Genomic DNA, 18,673 nt, shown 5'->3' with positions numbered 1-18,673 from the left:
GACAGTATCCCATCCCATCCTCCAAAACCTAACGACCATGCTCTAACCTATCATGACCTTAGGGCTCAAACCGGAACTTTAAGATGTCACAAACCAGCCGGGAGAGTCATGAAGACATCCACCCGCTGTCCATCAATATGTCAATCTGTGATGAAACCGCACCTCACAGCCCCACCCTGTTGTTTCCAATACATCGGAGCCACGCTATACGACTTTGTCAAAGTGCGACATTCCGTGCCCCCAAGGGGTACATAAGGTCTGCTTAGTGCAGTGTTACATTGACACCCCCTGTCCACGTGGGCACAGGGAGACACTGGGAGGGAGACAGAGCGGTCAGAGCAACCTCCGGTGCAACACCCTACTCACTCACTCACTTTTCATTAGCCCCAGTGAAATAGGGCCTGGCCAGTCCAGTAGTCTGCCACCAGTACCTTGTTAGTTATAAGCCTCATCCGTTAGCAGGATTATATCAGGCCAGAAACCAGCCCAGGTAGTGTGTGATACTTAGCCAAGCTCACGGACATGGCATTCGTGGATCGAGACAAAAGAACAGCCCAGGATTAAATTATATATTTAATCGCCGTAAGTGCACACTATATATGATGAGATTTACAAAGACTATTGTCAGGAATGCAAATACAAACAAGGGATAGGTGCAAACAGAAATACAGATGAGTCAGTTACCTTTTCTTGTTGCTAGACCTTGGTGCTGGATCAGCACAGGGGAGGCGCTGTGGAGCCACTGTTTTCCTTGGGACTCCCTACACATTTACTGGATGCAAAATTTCTGAGAACACCCCCTTCAAAATGTCCGCTCTGATTTTTATGAACCTATGTACCTCCCACATGCCTCCCACCTGGTGACCTATGACTGGGCTGAACATAGGATGGGCCTTGAGGCTCCAGAGAATTATGAATTGGCAGTTTTCCTCATATCCATAGCTGGGAAACATGATGATATTGTCTTCCCTTGGCTAGTTATTAATTATGGGCTGATACACGTGTGCCACTATTAAGGAAAAATATGTGTGACGTGCGTTTCGCTGTCCTGGGGCTGGAAAAATGCCTGCCATGTTTGTGGGAACTACGCACTTCCCAATATTGTACTTCTTACACAGGGGCCTCAATGTCTTTAAGTTCTCTTTGAAGCTCCTCTGAAACTTTCAGTTCCCCGCCCACTTCCCTAGCTGAATTACTTTTGTCAGCATTTAGGCAAGGGGTGCTTCCTTTCTATAATTAACTTTGTCACCTGTCATTTGTTCCAAGTTCTTGGATTTCTATCCTGTCTTGGTGACCTCTGGATATAGGTCAGGATGTGTATATAAATATGGATGATTGGCAGGTGACTGACATGTATCAATATGCCATATTCTTCACATAAGGGTACTAGGTTTTAAGACTCTTTCTTGATCATTTTGAAAAAAATCTAGAATGTCTGGATGAAGGGTATTCAGTGGAATAGGACCATACCAGGATACAGAGAACTCCATATCTTGCTTTAGATGGCATTTGTTATCTGTTTTCAACTCTTTTGAAGGGCATCTTAGACCATGTCTAAAAGACCTCTTGTTTTTAGAATTTTGGCTTCAGAAGCCAAGCACAAATTCTGGAAGTTTGAGTGGTAAATTGCACCTTGGTGTAGAAGCAAATAAGAAAAAAGAAAAATAATCAGCTCACCCATCCATGAAGAGCAGTTCCCCCGGAAGCTGACAGTGCTGGCAGTTCATAATTGGAGAGAAAAAAAAAAGTTCCAGAATCCAAACTAAAATTGTTTCTTTTGACTGAAAATCTCTCAGTCGCAAGAAAACATCCTCATGTTATAGAATAAAGAGTAAAACCAATTATATGTAATCCAAAACGGGCGCAAACATGTTTCAGACAGGTGTCCTCAATTAATGCATATAGAAAATCATGTGGAATCAGCTTTTATGTCATACTAGCTGTACTACCCGGCTTCGCCCGGGTTAATAACTGTTGTTAACAAAATAGAATGTATTAACATTCCCGGGACAGAATGTATAAATAGAATGTATTAATGCCCGGGATAGTAACTGTCTCTCTGTTTCTCTCCCATTCTCTGTCTGTCTCCCCCTCTGTATATATCTCTCTGTCTCTCTCTCTATCTCTTTGTCTGTCTCTTTCCCTGTCTGTCTCTGACTGTCTCTGTCTCTTTCTCCATCTGTCTCAATCTCTTTTCCTGTCTGTCTACCTCTTTCCCTGTCTGTCTATCTGTCACTTTCCCTGTCTGTCTCTTTCCCTGTCTGTCTCTTTCCCTGTCTGTCTCTTTCCCTCTCTTTCCCTGTCTGTCTCTTTCCCTCTTTCTCTCTGTCTCTTTCCCTGTGTCTGTCTCTTTGTCTGTCTCTTTACCTGTCTTTGTCTGTCTCTTACCCTGTCTGTCTCTTTCCCTTTCTTTCCATGTCTGTCTGTTTCCCTGTGTTTGTCTCTGTCTCTTTGTCTGTGTCTGTCTCTTTCCCTGTCAGTCTGTCTCTTTGTCTGTGTCTGTCTCTTTGTGTCTGTCTCTTACCCTGTCTATGTCTGTTTCTTACCCTGTCTGTGTCTGCCTCTTTCCCTGTCTGTGTCTGTTTCTTTCCCTGGCTGCATTGTGATACGCCAACATTCCATATAAGGGCATGGCTGTGCATTCTTCTGAAGTTCTGGCTGCACTGTGGCTCCCAGCTTCATTCGCTTTAATGGAGGCAGTTTTTTTGGCGAATAACTGTAAAGCGCGGGGTTAAAATTTCCCCTCAAAACATAGCCTATGATGCTCTCGGGGTCCAGAAGTGTGAGTGTGCAAAATTTTGTGGCTTTTTTTGTGGCACACATGTGACTATATGGTATTTTATCTTTTTCAAGCATAGCTATTGATTCTTAGTGCTGCATATAGTCATGGCGTTTTAATCTGGCTTAAATACATATATTGTAAGCCTATGATTATAGGTTCATTATTGTGTTACCTATTAAAGTTACTGGGTTCCCCATATTTATTCGATAGTATGTGTGTGGGGGGACGCCCCACTATTACTTATTTGGACTGCTGGTAATACTAATTGTGATGTACCTAATATTCTTCAAACATAGCTATTGATGGTGATTTCTAATGCTGTATATAGTCACGGCGTTCTAATTTGGCTTATATACCTTTTGTAAACTTACGACTATAGGTCGATTATAATATTACATAATAGTGGTTCTTGGATCCCCATATTAATTCCATCCGTCATCTGGGTTGGTCCATTCGTTTTATGTATTTTAATGATTAATAAAGATGTCAAATTATTCTCCATATACTTTGGCTTGCAAATTGGTCTTCTTTTGGTGTGTGTATATATAAAGGATGGGAACAATGCTACAAGGATGGGGCACAATTCTACAAGGATGGGGCACAATGCTACAAGGATGGGGCACAGCACAAGGCCAGAGCCGCCATCAGGGCATTACTACTGGGACTTCTGTACTGGGCCCAGTGAGCAGCAGGCAGGAGGGGGGGCCCAGGCCCCTCCCCTTTCATTCCTCTGCTCACTGGGCCCCAGGGGCAGGGGGCGGGGACTTTGCACTGGCTGACATGTTGCGGTGCAGCACCTGCAGTCGCACAGGGGCCCCAACCGGGAGCGGGCCCCTAGAGCCTGAAAATGTGTTAACCCCTTAGCGACCTATGACGTACTGGGTACATCATAGCTCCCTGGTACTTAACGACCCATGACGTACCCAGTACATCATGGCGAGATCGCGGCCCCGGTGGCTGTGATCGCTGCAAATATCTTAGATTCGGGGAGGAGGGGACCTCTGCCTGACCTCAGGAGGGGTGGTGTCTACTCCCCGGACCTAAGGAGGCTGTGATTGGCTGACGAACGCCACTCAGCCAATCACAGCCACTGTAATGTTTCAGCCATTGAAAATGGCTAAACATTGAAATCCAGCCATGCAGTGCAGCTGTAGCACCGATCATTGGCTGGAGCTGGGTGACCTCAGTTTCACCCGCCCCCAGCTCTGATTGGAGAGACCGGCCTTGTGACCGATCTCTCCAATCACTGTGGATCTGGGGCCGGTGACCACTCCCCTCAGCTTCACTCTGTCGTCTGTGGAAGCTGAGGGGAGCGATCGGTAAGTTATAGACACTGTCTCTTTTCAGCCGCCGCCACTGCCCCAGCTCCCACCCTTCAGCCGCCGGCTGCAGCAGTCACTGCCCCGATCTACTGTCACTGAACACATCTGCTGCCTCCTCTCCATCTGCCAGCACTCTCCCCCATCAGCCGCTGCCCCCCTCCCTCATCTGCAGCCCCCTCTCACCTTCCTCCATCTGCTGTGGTCCCCCCACCTGCTGTGATCTTCCCACCTGCTGTGACCCCCCCACCTGCTGTGATTCTCCCCACCTGCTGTGATTCTCCCCACCTGCTGTGATCCCCCCACCTGCTGTGATCCCCCACCTGCTGTGATCCCCCCACCTGCTGTGATCCCCACCTACACCGATGATATGATTACGACGCTTTTGCGCTCGTTAATCGTATCATTTAGGCTTTACACACTACGATGTCGCCTGCGATGCCGAATGTGCGTCACTTTCAATTTGACCCCACCGACATCGCACCTGCGATGTCGTAGTGTGCAAAGTACCCCTTAGGGTGGAACAGACTTCACGTTGTATCACCAGAATCTGCAGGACAGTGGGATTGCATGTCCCTCTGACCACCACGAGATCCCGGAGCACAGTGCCACATAGGGTCCGGAGTCATGATTACAGTCAAGCCCCACAGCGGTCCCATGTCACCTACACACAGGACAGGAGCTAACACTAAACGAACCGGGGTCCCCAAGCAGTATCATGACACGGGGATCCATCTTTAAAGGCGCAAGAAGGAAGAGCCCATCGACCACCGTACCAGTTCTAACCTCCAACGGATCTGGGAATGGATGGGGCCCATCACGGCTGGAACAACAGCAGCTGATTCAGCCTTTTGATTGCCGTCGCCCCGCGCTTCGGCAACAGCAGCCACTACTCTCCTCATCATCCTCCCCGGGGCCCGGCTCCACCTGTGGGGAGCAGAACCATCCTTGCTGCAACACCATCCACCCCGGAGGACAGCGACAGCAGTGGCGGCTAATCCCTGGCCACATACCACAGGTGGCGTCACAAGACTATCATCCTCATCATTCCCCCACCATCATCCAAATTCCCTTTTCTTGTACACCTCGAGGCCATAAAGCTGGGCAGGGCCACCTGTCACATCCCCCTGACCCGACATCACCCGCCCGGCGACGAGTAACATTTCACCCCTGCCCCGTGGGTGCTACATATAGATGAGAGACGGATAGCCAGAGAGACGGATAGCCAGAGAGACAGATAGCCAGAGAGACAGAGGGACACATGGACAGATAGATAAATAGAGGGATAGGTAGAGGGATAGATAGAGGGATAGAGAGATAGTGGGGGGGTCACAGCAGGTGGTGAGGGGAATCACAGCAGATAGTGGGGGGATCACAGCAGGTGGTGGGGGAATCACAGCAAGCATTGGTGCTGATCACAGCAGGTGGTGGGGGATCACAGCAGGTGGTGGGGGGAATCACAGCAGGTTGTGGGGGGAATCACAGCAGGGGCGGGGAATCACAGCAGGTGGGGGCTCACAGCAGGTGGGGGCGGGGATAACAGCAGGTGGGGGTGGGGGATCACAGCAGGTGGGGGCGGGGGATCACAGCAGGTGGGGATCACAGCAGGTGGGGGGATCACAGCAGGTTGGGGGGATCACAGCAGGTGGGGGGATCACAGCAGGTGGGGGGATCACAGCAGGTGGGGAGAATCACAGCAGGTGGGGGGTCACAGCAGGTGGGGGGGTCACAGCAGGTGGGGAGATCACAGCAGGTGGGGGGACCACAGCAGATGGAGGAAGGTGAGAGGGGGCTGCAGATGAGGGAGGGGGGCAGCGGCTGATGGGGGAGAGTGGTGGCAGATGGAGGGGAGGCAGCAGATGTGTTCAGTGACAGTAGATCAGGGCAGTGACTGCTGCAGCCGGCGGCTGAAGGGTGGGAGCTGGGGCAGTGGCTGAAAAGAGACAGTGTCTATAACTTACCGATCGCTCCCCTCAGCTTCCACAGACGACGGAGTGAAGCTGAGGGGAGCGATCGGTAAGTTATAGACACTGTCTCTTTTCAGCTGCCGCCACTGCCCCAGCTCCCACCCTTCAGCCGCCGGCTGCAGCAGTCATTGCCCCGATCTACTGTCACTGAACACATCTGCTGCCTCCCCTCCATCTGCCACCACTCTCCCCCATCAGCCGCTGCCCCCCTCCCTCATCTGCAGCCCCCTCTACCTTCCTCCATCTGCTGTGGTCCCCCCACCTGCTGTGATCTCCCCACCTGCTGTGACCCCCCCACCTGCTGTGACCCCCCCACCTGCTGTGATTCTCCCCACCTGCTGTGATCCCCCCACCTGCTGTGATCCCCCCACCTGCTGTGATCCCCCCAACCTGCTGTGATTCCCCGCCCCTGCTGTGATTCTCCCACCACCTGCTGTGATCCCCCACCACCTGCTGTGATCCCCCCACTATCTGCTGTGATTCCCCTCACCACCTGCTGTGACCCCCCCCACTATCTCTCTATCCCTCTATCTATCCCTCTACCTATCCCTCTATTTATCTATCTGTCCATGTGTCCCTCCGTCTCTCTGGCTATCCGTCTCTCATCTATATGTAGCACCCACGGGGCAGGGGTGAAATGTTACTCGTCGCCGGGCGGGTGATGTCGGGTCAGGGGGATGTGACAGGTGGCCCTGCCCAGCTTTATGGCCTCGAGGTGTACAATAAAAGGGAATTTGGATGATGGTGGGGGAATGATGAGGATGATAGTCTTGTGACGCCACCTGTGGTATGTGGCCAGGGATTAGCCGCCACTGCTGTCGCTGTCCTCCGGGGCGGATGGTGTTGCAGCAAGGATGGTTCTGCTCCCCACAGGTGGAGCCGGGCCCCGGGGAGGATGATGAGGAGAGTAGTGGCTGCTGGTGCCGAAGCGCGGGGCGACGGCAATCAAAAGGCTGAATCAGCTGCTGTTGTTCCAGCCGTGATGGGCCCCATCCATTCCCAGATCCGTTGGAGGTTAGAACTGGTACGGTGGTCGATGGGCTCTTCCTTCTTGCGCCTTTAAAGATGGATCCCCGTGTCATGATACTGCTTGGGGACCCCGGTTCGTGTAGTGTTAGCTCCTGTCCTGTGTGTAGGTGACATGGGACCGCTGTGGGGCTTGACTGTAATCATGACTCCGGACCCTATGTGGCACTGTGCTCCGGGATCTCGTGGTGGTCAGAGGGACATGCAATCCCACTGTCCTGCAGATTCTGGTGATACAACGTGAAGTCTGTTCCACCCTAAGGGGTACTTTGCACACTACGACATCGCAGGTGCGATGTCGGTGGGGTCAAATTGAAAGTGACGCACATCCGGCATCGCAGGCGACATCGTAGTGTGTAAAGCCTAAATGATACGATTAACGAGCGCAAAAGCGTCGTAATCATATCATCGGTGTAGCGTCGGCATAATCCATAATTACGCTGACGCGATGGTCCGATGTTGTTCCTCGCTCCAGCAGCAGCACACATCGCTGTGTGTGAAGCCGCAGGAGCGAGGAACATCTCCTACCGGCGTCACCACGGCTCCCGTAGGATATGCGGAAGGGAGAAGGTGAGCGGGATGTTTACATCCCGCTCATCTCCGCCCCTCCGCTCCTATTGGCCGCCTGCTGTTTGAAGTCGCAGTGACGCCGTACGACCCGCCCGCTTAATAAGGAGGCGGGTCGCCGGCCAGAGCGACGTCCCAGGACAGGTGAGTCCATGTGAAGCTGCCGTAGCGATAATGTTCGCTATGGCACCTATCACAAGGATATCGCAGCTGCGACGGGGGCGGGGACTATCGCGCTCGGCATCGCAGCATCGGCTTGCGATGTCGCAGCGTGCAAAGTACCCCCAAGGCTCTGCACCCTGAACCGCACCGCTCCCGCTCCTGTTCTCTCCCGCTGGAGAACACTCTAACTGTTGTGTAAGCTCCTAACTCCCCATGGTGGCTGCTCCTCTCCCGGTTCCCTGTCACTAGTGGGTGGCTGCCCCCCATGTTTGGTGACTACCTTAAGTCCCGACCCTAGCCTGGTCCCCAATGGGGAGGGCAAACTGGTTGTGTATATGACTTTGTGTTGTGGAACTGGTACCGACCTCCTCTGGATCCAGGATGAGTACTGCACCTTAAGTGAAGTGCAGTACCCTGTGGTGACTGAAGCCTCAGGGGCGCCACATATCCATCTATCTATCTATGATTCTATCTATCTGCTGAAAGAGCCTTAAAGTGAATCTGTCAGCAGGTTTTTGCTCCCCCGTCTAAGAGCAGCATACAGTAGAAACAGATACCCTGATTCCAGCGATGTGCCACTTACAGGGCTGTTTGCTTTCATTGTGATAAAATCAATGTTTTCTCTGCTGCAGATCTAGCAATTATACAGAGCTCATGAATATGCTGGACTACCTGCAGCATGACAAGTAGCCCTGTAATGCTAATCTCCTGCTGATTAACCAGTGATGTTATCAAAACTATACTAAGCAGCCCAATAAGTGACAATCGCTGGAATCAGGATCTCTTCCGCTATGTTATGCTATGTGCGCACGTTGCGTACAGTCACTGCAGAAATTTCTGCAGTGATCTGAAGAGCACATGTGCGCTTTAAATCGCTGCAGAAATGTCCGTAGTGAAAAAAAAAAGCCGATTCCATGCGCTCTGCCTGCAGCTCCTGCCATAGACAGAGCAGGAGCTGCCGGCAAAGCGCACGGAAGAAGTGACATGTCACTTCTTAGAACGCAGCGCTTCGGCAGAAGCCGAAGCGCTGCGCTCTAAAACGCCATGTGCGCACGGCCCCTGCACAATCTCCATAGACTGTGCAGGGGACGCAGGACGCATGCAGTTACGCTGCGCTACAAAGCGCAGCGTAACTGCATGAATTACGCACACGTGCGCACATAGCCTTATGCTGCGCTTAGATTAGGTGTTAAAAACCTGGTGACAGATTCCCTTTGAAGGGGTTGTCAGGTCTAAATCCACAAGTCTGCATTATCACAATTTGGTTTCAATTACTTTAAAAACTGTATGTGACACATTCCCTTAAAGAAAGAAAAAATAGATATACCAAAAATAAATATATACCAAAGAAGTTCGATTTAAAAAGAAAAAAAAAGTTAGAGTAGGACCCCGCCAAAAGAGTCCACCTTGTCTTGGAGGCAGGCTTAAAAAAATCTTTTGGCCAAAACAAAATGTGTGAGTGTGTGATACGGTGTTCAATGTGAAGGGTTAATGTGTGATTGCCGAGGTTGTACTGCAGAAGTGAAGTTTTTCCAAGAGTGGCGGTGGGACTATGGAAGATAGTCCATAGTGGGGGTGGAGGCGGAGCTGGGGTGGTGGAGGCGGAGCTGGGGTGGAGCAGAGCTGGGTTGGAGGCGGAGCTGGGGTGGAGCCTAAAGGGGGCCCCAAAATTTTGCAAGTATGGGGCCCTGAAATTCCTAGTGGCAGCCCTGCACAATGCTACAGAATGGGCACAATGCTACAAGGATGGGCACAATACTACAGGATGGGCACAATGCTACAAGGATGGGTACAATGCTACAAGGATGAGGCACAATGCTACAAGGATGGACACAATGCCAGCAGGATGTGCACTATGCTACAAGGATGGGGCACAATGCTACAAGGATGGGCACAATTCAACAGGATGGGCACAATGCTACAGGATGGGGCACAATGCTACAGGATGGACACAATGCTGCAGGATGGGCACAATGCTAGCAGGATGGGGACAATACTACAAGGATGGACACAATGCTAGCAGGATGGGCACAATGCTACAAGGATGGACACAATGCTGCAGGTTGGGCACAATGCCAGCAGGATGTGCACTATGCTAGCAGGATGGGCACAATGCTACAAGGATGGGGCACAATGCTACAAGGATGGGGCACAATGCTACAAGGATGGGGCACAATACTACAGGGCAGAAGGATGGGCACAATGCTACAAGGCACAAGAATGGGCACAATGCTACAAGGATGGACACAATACTACAAGGATGAGCACAATACTACTGGACACAAGGATGAGCACATTACTACTGTACACAATGATGGGCACATTACTACTGGGCACAAGAAAGGGATAAAAAGGGTTTTTTACCATTAAAAATGTTTTTATTATATAAACGTAACAAAAAAGTGCAGATTTGTTTTAATAAACAAGCAAAAAATGTTCACAAAAAGTGATCCAAAGGTGTATAGAAGAAAATACATGGAATCACTAAAATGTCACTTGGTTCTGCAAAGAATACGGCCCCCCAAATATTTTTTTTCTATGTGCGGCCCATATACCCAGCCGAGTTTGAGACCGCTGTTATAGACCATTAATTATATAAATTACAATGATATATAATGTTCGGTCTAATATTCATCTCTAATGGAGATCGTGTTTGTAAAGAGAAATCCACCATGACTTGATTCAGAAGCACCCAGCTATGGTCTCCTCCTCTCACAGTTAGATTAACTTTTTCTATTCCCTGCTCTTTACATGTGGATATATCACCTATGTGTGCTTAGAAGCCACAGAACATTTGATGATTTGGAGCGTATGAGTTTTTTCAAAGGACCTGTGGTTCAACCTACATACTGCAGATTGCATGTGGTGCAAGCGATCAGATATACCATGAAAGTGTTGTTATAATTGATGTAATTGTTAATATTTTAAGTTTATACTCTCACTATCTACATATTTACAACATATACATTTTGAATGGACGCATTTCTGAAAACCCACAGTTCACCCAAGTTCTACTGTTCATTTTTTGTGAATAATGGAATAAACTAGGGGACAATAAACGTCTCAGAGTAGGAACTTTCCTTGCCACAAACCTGACATTATTAGAAAGTAGATGTTTCAGTTTTTTATCTTGAAATAACATTGGTAAGTGTAATTTGATTATACATTTAATTCTAATCAAACTGTAGACTGTAGTTAGAAATAAAGGAAATATTTTGTTTCTTTTGTTGAACTAGTGCGTTATTGTCCTTTTCTTTAAGAATGGTCTGTCTATATTATCCATTATGTCGCGGGCTCTGTCTCATCCATATAGGATATTTTCTATAGTGCAACCTCTGATCTACTGATTCCAATTGCTTTTTCAATTCTTTAAGAGTGGTGTTTCTCTTGATTTTAATGAATTCGGCCAGTGGGGACATTTTTACTGGCTTGTCGTGAATGACAGGACGTAGCTAATAATGTACATTTGTAGCTGTGAAAATTTTTCCTGTAGAATTAAATGAAAGTGAAATATACAAAAAAATTATTTGTGACACTGAAGATAATAAGTATGTTTTAAATTCATGCCATTAGGATTAATATAATGAATACAGTTTTCCACCGAATCCAAAGGTCTAGGAGCTTTATATAATGAATGTAGTCCATTTTCATTTCACATGAGGTGGTATGATTGCTATATTAGACAAACTGGTCCTAATATGGGATGGACCTTTGGATTCGGTGGAAAACTTTATTCATTGTATTATTCTCAAATGCGGAGGAAGACTCACCACGCTCTATAGATGAAGATAAAATTGGTCTTAAGGGTGTCTTCTGTCAGTGTTTCTTATAGCCAAGTGACCATCACATAGCGTGGGGCCATCTCATCGGATGAGACTCCTCCCCATATTATTAAAGATATACTGGCAAGGAAAAACCCCATGCAGATACTAGTGGCATGCTCACCAACAGGAGCCACCAAGTCTCACATCTCCATGGCTGGAAGGCTGGAACTTGGCAGTACGATCCACTGTGGAATGCAACCGGAAAGGACGTCGAACAACAGCTCATCCACATGACGGTGAAGAGAAAGGCTGAGCAGCTCCGATAGGACCCCAGCCTGCAACCATTCTGCTTTACCTAAAAGCAGACAGAATGGAGAAGTCCTGGATCCCAGAGGAGACAGGAGCAGCTATCCAAGGAGGAAGGCTAGGAGACTGACTTCACCTGCTCAGGTAAGAAAAAGTATAGTAACCAGTCAGTGTCTGCTGCCAGCTGAAGAGCACTGCAGGATGATCTCTTCATGCCGCACATGAAAACATTGATAGGAAGTGAGAAGGGGCTATTTGACCTCTTTGTGTTTCTTGTCCCTTTTAGGGCAAGAAGTTAACGTCCTGTGGTACTGTTGTGGAGCATGACTTCAAAAACACACATCTCTTCAGGAAAGCCTACAGCCTGCAATAACCCCTCTGCCACCTCGTTATCACCGAAGGAATTTCAAGCCCCTAATCTACTGACATTCCCCAATACCTTGTAGATTGTAGGCCCAGGAGGGCAGGGTCATCTTCACTTTTGTTCAAACTGTTGCTATTAGTTTGTTTACTGTAATTATATAGCATACATTTATTATTTGTATGTAAAGCTTTTCACATGTACAGAACCTGTCACCAGATTTGGCGACTATAAGCTGCAGCTACCACCAGTAGGCTCTTATATATAGCATTCTAGAATATTGTATATAGGAGCCTAGGCTGGTTTGTATGAGGTAAAAAACACTTTTATTATACCTATCTAGGGGGCAGTCTGGTCCGATGGGGTCGCTGCTCTCCAATCAGGCGCCTCCTCTCTGCAGCGATTGCCATCCTCCTTTTATTGAGGCCCGTGTGCATGACGCTGCCTACATCATCATTAAAGTAACGGGGGCAACGCAGTCATAGGTCTAGTCAATAATCATATAATACCAACCTTTGCAAAAATATCAAAAATATTTATTCACTTTAGTACATAGCAAAGGAAGTGATATAAAATACATATTGAGAGAATCATAAACACTGATCAGGCTAAAGCAGAATCACAGATGAAATCAGATCACCAGACCATATGGGGAGTGCAATATGTCCATATCCTCACAAGTAGAGGGCTCCTCAGAGTTATTAGGAAAACCAACAGTACCTATTCATAAATTTGCACAAATTATATGCAAGTAAAGAGCATTAAAGCACTATGCAGAATGATAGGTATAGTAACAATTGGTCACTCATCACTCCGAGGGGCCAAAAAACACAGTATAGGGGAAGGCCAGCCCAGGAAGGAGTACACATAGGCTGGAAACACTCCCCTCAGAGCACTCACCCATAGGTAGCCAGGACCGAGGAAAGAAGGGAATTTTGTTTACTTACCGTAAATTCCTTTTCTTCTAGCTCTAATTGGGAGACCCAGACAATTGGGTGTATAGCTACTGCCTCCGGAGGCCACACAAAGTATTACACTTAAAAGTGTAAGGCCCCTCCCCTTCTGGCTATACACCCCCCGTGGGATCACGGGTTCCTCAGTTTTAGTGCCAAAGCAAGAAGGAGGAAAGCCAATAAACTGGTTTAAGCAAATTCATTCCGAAGGAATATCGGAGAACTGAAACCATTCAACATGAACAACATGTGTATACAAAAAAACAGGGGCGGGAGCTGGGTCTCCCAATTAGAGCTAGAAGAAAAGGAATTTACGGTAAGTAAACAAAATTCCCTTCTTCTTTGTCGCTCTATTGGGAGACCCAGACAATTGGGATGTCCAAAAGCAATCCCTGGGTGGGTAAAATAATACCGCGTGATAGGGCCGTAAAACGGCCCTTTTCTACAGGTGGGCAATCGCCGCCTGAAGGACTTGTCTACCTAGGCTGGCGTCCGCCGAAGCATAGGTATGCACCTGATAATGCTTGGTAAAAGTGTGCAGACTCGACCAGGTAGCCGCCTGGCACACCTGCTGAGCCGTAGCCTGGTGCCGTAATGCCCAGGACGCACCCACGGCTCTGGTAGAATGGGCTCTCAGCCCTGAGGGAACCGGAAGCCCCGCAGAACGGTAGGCTTCAAGAATTGGTTCCTTGATCCACCGAGCCAAGGTTGACTTGGAAGCCTGCGACCCTTTACGCTGGCCAGCGACAAGGACAAAGAGTGCATCCGAGCGGCGCAGAGGTGCCGTACGGGAAATGTAGATTCTGAGTGCTCTCACCAGATCCAACAAATGCAAATCCTTTTCACATTGATGAACTGGACGAGGACACAAAGAAGGTAAGGAGATATCCTGATTGAGATGAAAGGAGGATACCACCTTAGGGAGAAACTCCGGAATTGGGCGCAGAACCACCTTGTCCTGGTGAAAAACCAGGAAGGGAGATTTGCATGACAGCGCTGCCAGCTCGGACACTCTCCGAAGAGACGTGACCGCTACTAGAAAGGCCACTTTCTGTGAAAGGCGAGAAAGGGAAACATCCCTCATAGGCTCGAAAGGCGGCTTCTGGAGAGCAATTAGAACCCTGTTCAGATCCCAGGGCTCTAACGGCCGCTTGTAAGGAGGGACGATGTGACAAACCCCTTGCAGGAACGTGCGTACCTGAGGAAGTCGTGCTAGGCGCTTCTGAAAAAATACAGATAGCGCTGAGACTTGTCCCTTGAGGGAGCCGAGCGACAAACCTTTTTCCAACCCGGATTGCAAGAAGGAAAGAAAAGTAGGCAATGCAAATGGCCAGGGAGAAACTTCCTGAGCAGAGCACCAAGATAAGAAAATCTTCCACGTCCTGTGGTAGATCTTGGCAGAGGAAAGTTTCCTAGCCTGTCTCATGGTGGCAATGACCTCTTGAGATAATCCTGAAGACGCTAGGATCCAGGACTCAATGGCCACACAGTCAGGTTGAGGGCCGCAGAATTCTGATGGAAAAACGGCCCTTGAGACAGCAAGTCTGGCCGGTCTGGTAGCGCCCACGGTTGTCCTACCGTGAGGTGCCACAGATCCGGGTACCACGACCTCCTTGGCCAGTCTGGAGCGACGAGGATGGCGCGGTGGCAATCGGACCTGATCTTGCGTAGCACTCTGGGCAACAGTGCCAGAGGAGGAAACACATAAGGGAGCCGAAACTGCGACCAATCCTGAACTAAGGCGTCCGCCGCCAGAGCTCTGAGATCGTGAGACCGTGCCATGAAGGCCGGAACCTTGTTGTTGTGCCGGGACGCCATTAGGTCGACGTCCGGCATCCCCCAGCGGCGACAAATTTCCTGAAACACGTCCGGGTGAAGAGACCATTCCCCTGCGTCCATACCCTGGCGACTGAGGAAGTCTGCTTCCCAGTTTTCTACGCCCGGGATGTGAACTGCGGATATGGTGGATGCCGTGTCTTCCACCCACGTCAGAATCCGCCGGACTTCCTGGAAGGCTTGCCGACTGCGTGTCCCTCCTTGGTGGTTGATGTATGCCACCGCTGTGGAGTTGTCCGACTGAATTCGGATCTGCTTGCCTTCCAGCCACTGCTGGAAGGCTTGTAGGGCAAGATACACTGCTCTGATTTCCAGAACATTGATCTGAAGGGTGGACTCTTGCTGAGTCCACGTACCTTGAGCCCTGTGGTGGAGAAACACTGCTCCCCACCCTGATAGACTCGCGTCCGTTGTGACTACCGCCCAGGATGGGGGTAGGAAAGACTTTCCTATTGACAATGAGGTGGGAAGAAGCCACCACTGAAGAGAGTCCTTGGCCGCCTGAGAAAGGGAGACGTTCCTGTCTAGGGACGTCGATTTCCCGTCCCATTGGCGGAGAATGTCCCATTGCAGAGGACGCAGATGAAACTGCGCGAAAGGGACTGCCTCCATTGCTGCTACCATCTTCCCCAAGAAGTGCATGAGGCGTCTCAAGGGGTGCGACTGGCCCTGAAGGAGAGATTGCACCCCTGTCTGTAGTGAACGCTGTTTGTCCAGCGGAAGCATCACTATCGCTGAGAGAGTATGAAACTCCATGCCAAGGTATGTTATCGATTGGGTCGGGGTGAGATTTGACTTTGAAAAGTTGATGATCCACCCGAAACTCTGGAGAGTCTCCAGCGCAACGTTCAGGCTGTGTTGGCATGCCTCTTGAGAGGGTGCCTTGACAAGTAGATCGTCCAAGTAAGGGATCACGGAGTGACCCTGAGAGTGCAGGACAGCTACTACTGCTGCCATGACCTTGGTGAAGACCCTTGGGGCTGTCGCCAGACCGAAAGGCAGGGCTACGAACTGAAGGTGTTCGTCTCCTATAACGAAGCGTAGAAAACGCTGGTGCCCTGGAGCAATCGGCACGTGGAGATAAGCATCTTTGATGTCTATTGATGCTAGGAAATCTCCTTGAGACATTGAGGCGATGACGGAGCGGAGGGATTCCATCCGGAACCGCCTGGTTTTCACATGCTTGTTGAGCAGTTTTAGGTCCAGAACAGGACGGAAAGACCCGTCCTTTTTTGGCACCACAAACAAATTGGAGTAAAAACCTTGACCTTGCTCCTGAAAAGGAACAGGGATCACCACTCCTTCTGCCTTTAGAGAGCACACCGCCTGCAGAAGAGCATCGACTCGGTCGGGAGGCGGAGAAGTTCTGAAGAATCGAGTTGGAGGACGAGAACTGAACTCTATCCTGTACCCGTGAGACAAAATGTCTCTCACCCAACGGTCTTTGACCTGTGGCAGCCAAATGTCGCAAAAGCGGGAGAGCCTGCCACCGACCGAGGATGCGGAGAGAGGAGGCCGAAAGTCATGAGGAAGCCGCCTTGGTAGCGGTTCCTCCGGCTGCTTTCTTTGGGCGCGACTGAGCCCGCCAAGAATCTGAACTCCTCTGATCCTTTTGAGTCCTTTTGGACGAGGAGAATTGGGACCTGCCCGAGTCTCGAAAGGACCGAAACCTCGACTGTCCCCTCCTCTGTTGGGGTTTATTTGGTCTGGGCTGAGGTAAGGATGAATCCTTACCTTTGGACTGTTTAATGATTTCATCCAATCTCTCACCAAACAGTCTGTCACCAGCAAATGGCAAACTGGTTAAGCACTTTTTGGAAGCAGAATCTGCCTTCCATTCCCTTAACCACAATGCTCTGCGTAAAACCACGGAGTTGGCGGACGCCACTGCCGTACGGCTCGTAGAGTCCAGGACAGCATTGATCGCGTAAGACGCAAATGCAGTCATTTGAGAGGTTAAGGACGCTACTTGCGGAACAGATGTACGCGTGACAGTGTCAATCTGCGCAAGACCAGCTGAAATAGCTTGGAGTGCCCAAACAGCTGCGAATGCAGGAGCATACGACGCGCCGATAGCTTCATAGATGGATTTCAGCCAGAGCTCCATCTGTCTATCAGTGGCATCTTTAAGTGAAGCCCCATCTTCCACTGCAACTATGGATCTAGCCGCAAGCCTGGAGATTGGAGGATCCACCTTTGGACACTGGGTCCAGCTCTTGACCACTTCAGGGGGAAAGGGATAGCGTGTATCCTTAAGCCGTTTGGAGAAACGCTTATCTGGATAAGCGTAGTGTTTCTGAACTGCTTCTCTGAAGTCAGTGTGGTCTAGAAAAGTACTCAATTTACGCTTGGGATACCTGAAATGGAATTTCTCCTGCTGTGAAGCTGACTCCTCCACTGGAGGAGCTTGGGGAGAAATATCCAACATTTTATTGATGGACGCTATGAGATCATTCACTATGGCGTCACCATCAGGTGTATCCAGATTGAGAGCGGTCTCAGGATCAGAATCCTGATCAGCTACCTCTGCCTCATCATACAGAGAGTCCTCCTGCTGGGACCCTGACCAGTGAGATGAAGTCGAGGGCCGCTCATAGCGAGCTCGCTTAGGCTGTCTGGGACTGTCGTCCGTGTCAGAGCCGTCACCCTGGAATGCATGGGACACCTCCGGAGCCCGGAGCTGTTCCAACTGAGGGGGACCAGGGGGCAGTGATTCAACCGTGCCCATGGTCTGAGTTACTGGTCTAGACTGCAAAGTTTCTAGGATTTTAGTCATAGTCACAGACAATCTATCAGCAAAAGCTGCAAACTCTGTCCCCGTCACCTGGACAGTATTCACAGGTGGTTCTCCCTGGGCAACCTCCAGCAGAGGCCCCGGCCGAACAAGTGCCACAGGGGCCGAGCACTGCACACAATGTGGGTCAGTGGAACCTGCCGGTAGAGTAGCCTCACATGCGGTACAGGCAGCATAGAAAGCCTGTGCCTTGGCACCCTTGCTTTTTGCGGACGACATGCTGTTGTCTCAGAGCAATCTAGGAGGGTATATAGTGAAGAAGCACCAGCGCCCGTACAGTGCAATGTATAGCATGCAAGCATAAAAATACAATTGTACACTTCGGCACTAGTGGGGTAGGCACCAGAGGTGCCGCTTACCGCCCGCTGAAAGCGGGTGTGTGGTCGCTAGAATCCCGTGCCTGGGTCTCCCATAACTTGTCTCCCCTCTCCAGCTCAAACTGCATGCAGGAATGGCTGCCGGCGTTCTGTGAAGAGGGGCGGCCGTGGGCGTGCCTCAGACGAAGAGCGGGAAACCAGCGTCCCACTGTGCTCAGTGTGAGGGCTGGAGTATGTAAAGTAGACTCCAGCCCTCGGCGCTGACGTTCTGCACAGCGTCCCGCCCCCACCCTGACTGGCAGGCCTAGGGGCGGGAACGAAACGAAACTAGGCCGCAAAAAGCCGGGGACTGTAGTAGTAAGCGCGGCCGCCAAATATGCACGGCCAGCGCGGAAGTCCCCGGCGCACCACAAGTCCCAGCCGCGCCGCAGTTAAAACTGACAGCAGCGGCCGGCGCGACCGTTTCCAAAGCATTAACTCCTTCAGCTAGCTGAAGATAGTGTGGCACAAGCGCGCTGT

The sequence above is a fragment of the Anomaloglossus baeobatrachus genome, chromosome 4 (assembly GCF_048569485.1).
Source record: "Anomaloglossus baeobatrachus isolate aAnoBae1 chromosome 4, aAnoBae1.hap1, whole genome shotgun sequence".
Classification (NCBI taxonomy): domain Eukaryota; kingdom Metazoa; phylum Chordata; class Amphibia; order Anura; family Aromobatidae; genus Anomaloglossus; species Anomaloglossus baeobatrachus.
Note: the sequence above shows the minus strand (reverse complement) of the source record.